Source organism: Artemia franciscana, chromosome 1 (genome assembly GCF_032884065.1).
Source record: "Artemia franciscana chromosome 1, ASM3288406v1, whole genome shotgun sequence".
Classification (NCBI taxonomy): domain Eukaryota; kingdom Metazoa; phylum Arthropoda; class Branchiopoda; order Anostraca; family Artemiidae; genus Artemia; species Artemia franciscana.
In genome coordinates, this window is record NC_088863.1 from 54,447,338 (window position 1) to 54,458,009 (window position 10,672).

Sequence of the window (10,672 nt, forward strand, 5' to 3'; positions counted from 1 at the left end):
ATCTTGGAAAACACTTGGAGTGGAGGAATCTGGATGAAGCTTGGTGGATAGAATAAGCAAAGTCCTTGATACGTGATTGACGTAACCGTACTGGATTCGCTCTCTTTGGGGGATTTGGGGGGAGGGGTTCAGTGATTTGGCGATTTTGGTGCTTCTGGACGTTCTAGGACGATGAGAATTGGTAGGCGTGTCAGGGAGCTGCACAAATTGACTTAATAAAGTCGTTTTCCCAGATTTGACCGTCTGGGGGGCTAAAGGGAGAGGAAAAATTAGAAAAATTGGGTATTTTTAACTTACGAGTGGGTGATCGGATCTTAATGAATTTTGATATTTAGAAGGACATCATGACTCAGAGCTCTTATTTTAAATCCTGACCGGCATTAAGCCTCTGGTTTTCCTTTTAAATCAATCTGTTGATTCTTAGAATTTTGTTAGAGCTCATACCATATGAACTCTTAGCTCTTCTTGCCTCGTCACAAGTGCCATATGAGCTCTTAGCTCTTGTTTATATAGCAACTCGATACAATCGGATTTTCTTCCAATATTTGTTGTCATCATCGAGGTCTCCTCAGTACAGTAAACAACTGAAACTTTCAAGCCATTCAGAGAAAACAAAAACCAGACTCTAATTGGGGTGTCACAAATCGATAATATCCAATTTTTTCCGAATATCTGGTCCTCTTAGGTCCGTTTCATCCAGTGTACATACCGGACAAGGTGCGAGCCGATTAGAAAAAGGACAAAAAAAAATAAATCGAATATTGGCAATCAATAAAATCGTTTTTCCTGTTTTCACTTAGGCACTTTCTTGTTAGCGTCAAACGATTCGGAGGAATTTTTAGATGTTCTTGCATCATGCATCGATGAAAGCAATTTCTTTTCATAACGTATTTCGTTTTTTCAGTAAACCAAGATGACTTATAGTATTTTAGTCTACATTAAATAAAAAAAAAATATTTTTTTTAGCTGAAAGTAAGGAGCGACATTAAAACTTAAAACGAATAGAATTACTCCGTATATGAAATGAGTTGTCCCCTCCGCAATCCCTCGCTCTTTACGCTAAAACTTTTAATTGTTTTAAAAAGTAGAATTGTGGCAAAGAGTCAAACTTTAGCGTAAAGAGCGAGGGATTGCGGAGGGGACAACTCATTTCATATACGGAGTAATTTCTGTTCGTTTTAAGTTTTAATGTCGCTCCTTTCTTTCAGCTAAAAAAATTAGTTTTTTTTCATTTAATTTCTGAACGTTTTTGAATTAATGCATGTTTGGTTTTGGCTCTCCGCACATAAATTATTAAAATGAAATTTGTATATTAATTCTTTTTTTGGCTAAATGGCTCTCTCTTAGTTTTGATTAGACGATTTTGAGAAATAAGGGGTGGAGAAGGAGGCCTAGTTGCCCACCAATTTTTCGGTTACTTAAAAAGGTAACTAGAACTTTTAATTTTTAACGAACGTTTTTATTAGTAAAAAATATACGTAACTTAAGAATTAACTTACGTAACAAACTCTCATAACCTTATATTTTTATTATGTATACGAGGGGGTTTGTACCCTCGTTAATACCTTGCTCTTTACATTAAATCGTAAGTTTTGTCCCAATTCTTTAAGAATGACCCGTGAATCAGAAAGGCCGTAGAATAAATAGTTGAAATTACTAAAAATACTGTAGCATAAAGAGCAAGGTATTTATCTCCTCCTAAATACCTCGCTCTTTATGCTAAAGTATTTTTACAACCCCTCATATGCGTAATAATCTCTGTTCGTTTTAAGTTTCAATGCTACTTCTTCCTTTCATTTGAAAAAACGTTTCCATGTTTATTTTTCATTGTCTTCTTATAGTAATGCTAGAGAATCCTGCGCCCTTGTCATTGAATTTTTCTTCCCCCATGACAGATTCCTCCACGGAAAGATCCTCCAACATATCCCCCTCTCCTCAGCCCCACCCCCAAACAAAATAAAATCCCCCTGAAAACGTCTGTACACTTCCCAATAACCATTACTATATGTAAACACTGGTCAAAGTTTGTAACTTGCAGCCCCTCCCCCAGGGATTGTGGGGGAGTAAATCATCCCCAAAGACATAGTTATTATGGTTTTCGACTATGTTGAACAAAATGGCTATCTCAAAATTTTGATCCGTTGACTTTGGGAAAAAAATGAGCGTGGGAGAGGGCCTAGATGCCCTCCAATTTTTTTGGTCACTTAAAAAGGGCACTAGAACTTTTCATTTCCGTTAGAATGAGCCCTCTTGCGACATTCTAGGACCACTTGGTCGATACGATGACCCCTGGGAAAAAAACAAACAAATAAACACGCACCCATGATTTGTCTTCTGGCAAAAAATACAAAATTCCACATTTTTTTAGATAGGAGCTTAAAACTTCTACAGTAGGGTTCTCTGATACGCTAAATCTGATGGTTTCATTTTCGTTAAGATCCTACGACTTTTAGGGGGTGTTTCCCCCTATTTTCCTAAATAAGGCAAATTTTCTCAGGCTCGTAACTTTTGATTGGTAAGACTAAACTTGATGAAACTTATATATTTAAACTCAGCATTAAAATGCGATTCTTTTGATGTAGCTATTTATATCAAAATTCAATTTTTTAGAGTTTTGGTTACTATTGAGCCGGGTCGCTCCTTACTACAGTTCGTTACCACAAACTGTTTGATAACTTGTAGGTTTAAGCCAACTAGAAAAAACAAATTCTTCAACCCAACGTCTATCATCATAAACCGATAAACCATTTATTTTTGAAATTTTAGCTTCGTTGAGAAGAACTACCTTACTAGGTCCAAGCGCCTTGTAAGGTACAAACCGATCAGAAATTGAAAAGGTATGGACCCTTTTTTTGGCATCACGAATGAGTCCAGCCAAATTAGTATCAATTTTTCCTGCATCAAGTCTACATCACCCAGGCAGTTTCATACTGTTTAAAAAAATGATTTGTCCTATTCGGGCTCCATTTTAAGGGAATTTTTTTTTCTTTTGCAATGGGGTCTCCTGACTTAAGGTTATAAGTTTCAATCGATTAAAAAAAGAGTTTTTAAGGTCCATTTTGGTTTGGTTTTAAGAGGCACACACCCAAAAACTAAATTTTTGTTTACATTATGATCCTTTTAGCTCAGTAGACATTTAAAACTGTTTCTCCATCAAGATCACAAGGACTTACAATATGAGCTAAAAACCGATTAAATAAGGGATTTGTTCATTGTCAGGCCCCATATTCCACAGACAAAAGTTTCAAATTATTTTGGACGATAAGTTTTTGACCATTTTCAAGCCTATTTTTTGGGAAAAGAGTATTTTTTCTATATTATATCTTGAGTATTGGTATCCCATGGTTCCAAAATTTAAGTACATAGGTTCTAATACAATTACAATTACATATATATATATATATATATATATATATATATATATATATATATATATATATATATATATATATATATATATATATATATATATATACTAGCTGTTGGGGTGGCGCTTCGCGCCACCCCAACACCTAGTTGGTGGGGGCGCTTCGCGCCCCCCCCAAGCCCCCCCGCGCGCGTAAGTCGTTACGCGCCATAATAGTTACGCGCCATTGTAGTTGTGTCCCTATGTCCCACCTGTGAATATAGATAGATATATATATATGGTTTTAACTACGTAAAACTTGCGAATATACAACATTCTTTGCTGTCCCATTGTCTTTGTATATAAATAGATTGTCAGGTTTACCGACTCTTGAACATGCAACATATAATGGTCCATGGGAAAACAATCTGTATTCAGATCTATACCTCATGATTCTAATGATTGCCCTTGAGCTTTGTTGATGGTGATTGCTAATCGACCATTCCCTGTCCCGGTGTCCCGGTCGTCATTTACATCCCCCTGTTTCCCCCGGTGTCCCCGTTGTAGTTGTGTCCCTGTGTCCCGGTCGTCATTTATATTCCCTGTGTCCCGGGTCCCGGTCGTCATTTGTATCCCGGTGTCCCGGTCTGTATATACATTCGTTTTTTAGTTTTGTTTTTCTCCTTTATTTTTTTCCTTTTTTTTTCTTTTTTAGCTTATTTAGATTTTTAGATTTTTTAGTTTTTTTATTAGTTTTTAGTTTTTTTTTCTTTTTAGTTTTTTTGTCCCGGTCGTCATTTATATCCCCCTGTTTCCCCCGGTGTCCCCGTTGTAGTTGTGTCCCTGTGTCCCGGTCGTCATTTATATTCCCTGTGTCCCGGTCGTCATTTGTATCCCGGTGTACCGGTCTGTATATACATTCGTTTTTTAGTTTTGTTTTTCTCCTTTATTTTTTTCCTTTTTTTTTCTTTTTTAGTTTATTTAGATTTTTAGATTTTTTAGTTTTGTCCTGGTCGTCATTTATACTCCCTGTGTCCCGGTGCTTTGTTGATTGCTAATCGAACATTCCTTTTGTCCTGGTCGCTTTCTCTTTGAGTGTCGTCATTTATTTTTTTCTTTTTTAGTTCTTTTAGTTTTTACCTTTTTTAGTTTTTTTTTAGTTTTTAGTTTTTTTAGTTTTTTACCTTTTTTTAGTTTTTTTAGTTTTTTTAGTTTTTTAGCTTTTTTATTTTTTTTATTAGTTTTTAGTTTTTTTGTAGTTTTTGCCTTTTTTTTATTTTTTTTAGTTTTTTAGCTTTTTTATTAGTTTTTAGTTTTTTTTGTAGTTTTTGCCTTTTTTTAGTTTTTTTAGTTTTTTAGCTTTTTTATTTTTTTTATTAGTTTTTAGTTTTTTTTGTAGTTTTTGCCTTTTTTTTCTCTTTGAGTGTCGTCATTTATTAGTTTTTTCCTTTTTTTTTTAGTTTTTTATTGGTTTTTACCTTTATTTTAGCTTATTTTTCAGTTTTTTCCTTTTTTTTAGTTTTTTTTTATTTTTTATTTTTTTTAGTTTTTTACCTTTTTTTAGTTTTTTTAGTTTTTTTAGTTTTTTAGCTTTTTTACTTTTTTTTATTAGTTTTTAGTTTTTTTTTGTAGTTTTTGCCTTTTTAGTTTTTTATTGGTTTTTACCTTTATAGTTTTTTTAGTTTTTTAGCTTTTTTATTTTTTTTATTAGTTTTTAGTTTTTTTTGTAGTTTTTGCCTTTTTTAGTTTTTTCAGTTTTGACGTCACCTGATCCAGTTTTTTCAGGTGACGTCACCTGACACATCCATCCACACATCCACAGACAGACAGACAACTTATTTTTATATATATAGATAGATATATATATATATATATATATATCATGAAAAGAGAAATCACCAATGCAACAGCACAAACACATAAAAAAAAAAAAAAAGAGACAGAAGGAGAAAAGGAAGACTGTTAGTGACTAATATAGACCAGCACTTGAATGAGGCCTTAACGCTACTCATCCATACAATCACATAGGTCAAACAGCATAGCCAAACATATGTATATATATATATATATATATATATATATATATATATATATATATATACATAAATTCTCCTTGAACTATATAAACGGGGAGTTGACACGTCTGCCATTCGTGCTTTGTATGATATGTATAACCATCTTGCTGTTGTAATCAGGCTACCTGATGGGACCATAACACGTCTCGTTATTCCAGTCTGTCGAGGTGTCAGACAGGGTGCCCTTACCTCTCCAGCTGTCTTTAATAACTGTATCCTGAACGCCCAATCCAGCGCAGTTCCTTCGTGTATTTTAAAAAGGATTGATGTGTCACTTATCGCTTATGCAGATGATATTTTTAACCCAAGTCGAATAGTACAGTCGTTCAAAAGAAATTTTGCTATTTTAAGTAAAGAATATGCTAAGATTAACCTTACATTCAATAGAGAAAATCGGACGTGGTTCTGTTCAACTGGGTTGAAACTCGAGCAGGATTTACTATTAATCTCGACGGCGCGCCAGTTTCCCCAAAATCACAAATGAAATATTTAGGGCTTCCTATCGGTGACACTCTTAAAGCAACAAGAAGGCTCTTGATCCTTCATTTCCAACGTCGAACAGAAGCTGCATACGGAAGCTTGGTAGCAAACAAACTTCGACTCAACAGTAAACTGCTAGCAAAACTCTACAATGCTTCTGTACTCCCGAATTTCTTATACCTTGCATCTTTTTGGCGTACGTTTACGATAACCGAGACGAAGGAGCTTCGGCGAATCTATTTCCGGTATGCCAAATACCTGCTTTCCCTTCCACCATGGTCAAGCAACTCCTGAGTCATTAAAAGATATGGCATCATAGACCCGAATGCTTCTATCAGAAAAAGCATAGAAGCTTATAATAGTAGAATTGGTCGGCACCCATGGAGAGCTATTTTGATTCAAAGAATGTTTTGCTTTTGTATGTTTTAATTGTTTTTAAGGAAGGTGAAGTGTTGCAGTTTTTTGTGTAGTTTTTTAGGTCATTTTATTTTTCCTCTTTTCTTTTATTCACATTTTACTCCGTTTTTCATGTGTATTATAACGGGTTATAAATAAATTCAATTCAATTCAAATTTGCTTTATATATTGGCCTCTCCTTGGCGCAGGGACTTCCGACAGTAAGTTAAAGCTGACCAGAGAAGAGCAAGTATGTCGCCTTATATTGTCACCTATTCAGGTAGCCTATCACCCTCCCTCTGCCAATGACAATATGTGGTCCTCAGTCAATGCCTCAGTGAACCATATCTTGAATTTTTATGGAAGGCTTTACTCTCAACTAATTTATTTTATATGCTATGGTCCCCTTAGCACAGGAATATGTAGATACAGGTCTTAAGCTGTTAAGAAGGAATAGTTTTTAAACCTCTCTGGGCCTTTTTTGAGGGAAAGCATTTGTTTTGCTAAACCTTGTGCATTGGGGTCCCTACAAATCATATACCGAAAGAAATACAAGTTTTATTCCGACTGCGAATATTTTTGTTGCTCTATAGGGGCTCTATTTGTGGGTCCTGTACCTTAAACTAAAGTTTTTTTTTTACACAATAGGTCCTTCTTCGCTCAACAACTTTTGGCTTTAAGCTCAAAACTGACCAGATACGAGAAGTTTCTTGGCCCACTTTCATGCCACATAAAACCTGGGGCTAAATTTCGTCGAAATTTTAGGGGGGGAATAAAATAGGAGGCAATTTTCTGAATTCAAGCGAACATGACAAAGGAAAATTTTTAAATAAGCCACATAGTACCATAAAGGCAAAGGTACACTCAAGACAAGAGCCAAGAGCTCATATGGCACCTGTGACGAGGTCAGAAGAGCCAAAAGCTTCTTCCCACCAAGTTTTATTAAGATCCCTCCACTCTAAGCATTTTCCAAAATTTCCGGTTTCCTCCTCCAACTCTTCCCAATGTCATCGGATCCGGTTAGGATTAAAAATAAGAGCTCTGATACACAAGGTCCTTCTAGATATCAAATTTCATCAATATCCGATTACCTGTTCGTAAGTTAAAAATATATCATATTTTCTAATTTTTCCAAGTTAACCGTCCTTCCATTCCCCCCCCCCAAGATAGTCAAATTGGGGAAGCAACTATTTCTAATTTAATCTGGTCGGGTCCCTGATACGCCTGCCAACTTCCAGCGATAGCTATATTGATCACGTATCTAGTTTCAGATATTCTTCATGTAAACATTAGGGTAGTCCAGAATTCGAACTTGAGACCTCTCGCACCCTAAGCGAGAATCATACCCCTATACCACAGGCAGAACTTAAGAAGAATAATTATTTGTTTTATCAGCAAATAAAATTCTTCACGACTATCTTGTTCGCTCGCTTCCCCCAGATGGTTGAATCGGGGAAGAAACTATTTCTAATTTAATCTAGTCTGGTCCCTGATACGCCTGCCAACTTTCATCGTCCTAGCTTATCTGGAAGTGCCCAAACTATCAAATCCCTCCAACTCCCACAAAGAGAGCGGATCCAGTCCGGTTATGTCAATAAAGTATCTAGGAGATGTATTTATTCTTCCCACCAAGTTTCATCCCGATCTCTACCTTCTAAGAGTATTCCAAGATCTCGAGTTTCCCCCTCCAACTCCCGCCAACGTTACCAGATCCGGTAGAGATTCAAAATGAGAGCTCTGAGACACGAGGTCCTTCTACATAAGACATTTCATTAAGATCTGATCACCCATTCGTAACTTAAAAAGACATAATTTTTTAATTTTTTCAGAATCAACCCCCAATTCCCCCAAGGAGAGCCAATTCGGTCTGGTTATAAATCCCACCAAGTATCATCATGATCTCTCCACTCAAGTGTTTTCTAAGATTTCCGGTTTCCTCCTCTAACTCCCCCCAATGGCACCGAATCTAGTCAGGATTCAAAATAACAGCCCTGAGACAAGTGGTCCTTTCGAATATAAAATTTGATTGAGATCCAATCACCAATTCATAAGTTAAAAATATCTCATTTTTTCCAATTTTTCCCAATTACCGAGTTAGGTCCCCCCTAGCTCCCAAAAGAGAGCAGATCCAGTCCAGTTATGTCAATGACGTATCTAGTACTTGTGCTTATTCTTCCAACCAAGTTTCATCCCAATATCTCCACTCTAAGCGGTTTCCAAGATTTCCGGTCCCCCCAACTCTTCCAAATGACACTGGATCCGATCAGGATTTAAAACTAAAGGTCTGAGTTACGAGGAACTTCTAAATATAAAATTTCATTAAGATACAATCACTCGTTCGCAAGTTAAAAATACCTCATTTTTCTATTTTTCAATTTCACCCCCCGAAGTCCGACAAAGAGAGGGGATCCGTTCCGGTTATTTCAATCACGTAGCTAGGACTTGTGCTTATTTTTCCCACCAAGTTTCATCCCAATCCCTCCACTCTAAGCATTTTCCAAGATATTAGGCCCCCCCTCCAACTCACCCAATGTCACTGGTTGGGATTTAAAATAAGAGCTCTGAGACACGATATCCTTCCAAACATCAAATTTCATTAAGATCCAATCACTCCTTCATAAGTTAAAAATACCTCATTTTTTTCTAATTTTTCAGAATTAACCCTTCCCCACCTCAACTCACATGCTTCGAACTATTAAAAACGTGCATTTCTGACTTATGGAAAATGTCCCATTCATATCTATTTAACTGTTGAAAAACTCATGTTCACTTGTCTCCAACTCTTGAATAAACTTGGAATTCACTTTTCTCTGTGTCTTGAAAAAACCCGCAAATGTCAAACTCCATCTTAAAAAAAAAAAAAAAAAACTCGTATGCCTTTTACCTTTGAAGAAAAAATTTAGTTTGTATTTTTTTAACTTAGGAAGAATTACCGACCACCTTTCTCTAACTTTGGAACAAAACTTGAAAATCCTGTTCGCATGTCTGACTCTTGGGAAAAAATGAATCCAATGCGTAAGTTTCTATTTTTGAAAAAAATCCCTTTCGCATCTCTCCGACTGCTGAAAAATTATGTTGAATTGTCTCCACCTTTTGAAAATCCCATTCACATGTCTTTGACTTACCTGTGCCATTGTCTTGAAAAATTAAAATAAGAGTGTCCTAGAAAATAAATGGAAACATAAGAACATAATGCAAAGGAATATTTTTATTTAAAAATTATCTCGTAAATGTATTAATATCATTGAACAACTTTGAACATTTTGAATCTGTTCCATAAAATAATGTTAAAAAGTTTAGGATCAAAATAAAGGTTCTGTTCCATTGTCTTGAAAAAAATGTCCTTAAAAATAAAAGAATCGTAACACCAAAATGCAAAGGAACATCTTTAATGAGATTATTTCACATACAATATTACAAATTATTAATGCCATACATTTTAGAATTATAGACATGTGAAATGGGGGATTTATTTAAGAAGAAATGTTCAACTTTTGTTCTGAATTTTCCCAAAAAAGAGAAAAAATTCAGCTTCTGCTCAGAATTTCTTCTGAAGATGAGACTGAATTTCAAATTCGGTTCAAGATTTTTCTAAACAAGAGAAAAAGTTAGACTTTTGTTCTGATTTCCACCAAAACTGTGAAAAAAGTCCAAGTTCTGGTCTGATTTTTTTCATAGAAGAGAAAAAACATTAACTTCAGTTCTCAATTTTCCAAAGAAGAGAAAAGGAAAAGTTACACAACTGTTCAGAATTTTCCAATCTGCATTACAAAAAATCAATATCTATTTTTGTTGCTATGCATTAAGATCTTTTTTTTCAAGGAATTCCTTGACACCATTGCAACAACACACAGTTATTTAACATGGTTGATTGAAAGTTTTGATGATATGTCATAATGAATACCATGGCACCCCAACCATCTGAACAGATGAAGGGATTTTATAACAGGGGCTCGTAGAAAAAATAACATATACCCGATAATATACATAACTGATGCACATAACCGATAAAATAATACAATGAATTACAAAATAATAAAGTTTTCACAAACAAAAACACATCCTAAACAATCACAAATTGCCTCAGAAATCACATACAAATCTTAAAAATTAAAAAACACAAATAATTTTCGAATATCAAAGGCAGGTGAATGAGAATTTTTCAAAAGTCAAACATAAATAGGATTTTCAATTTTTTTTTTACCAGTCAGAGAAACCATAGCAGAATTTTTTTAAAGTCAGAAACATGTGAACCAGATTTTTATTTTGCAAAAAGTTGAAAAACCCACAAACATAATTTCTTCATTTCTTCAGGACACTCAAAAGTGAACGAAATTTATAAGAGATTTTCAAAAGTTAGAGACGCTTCAACAAC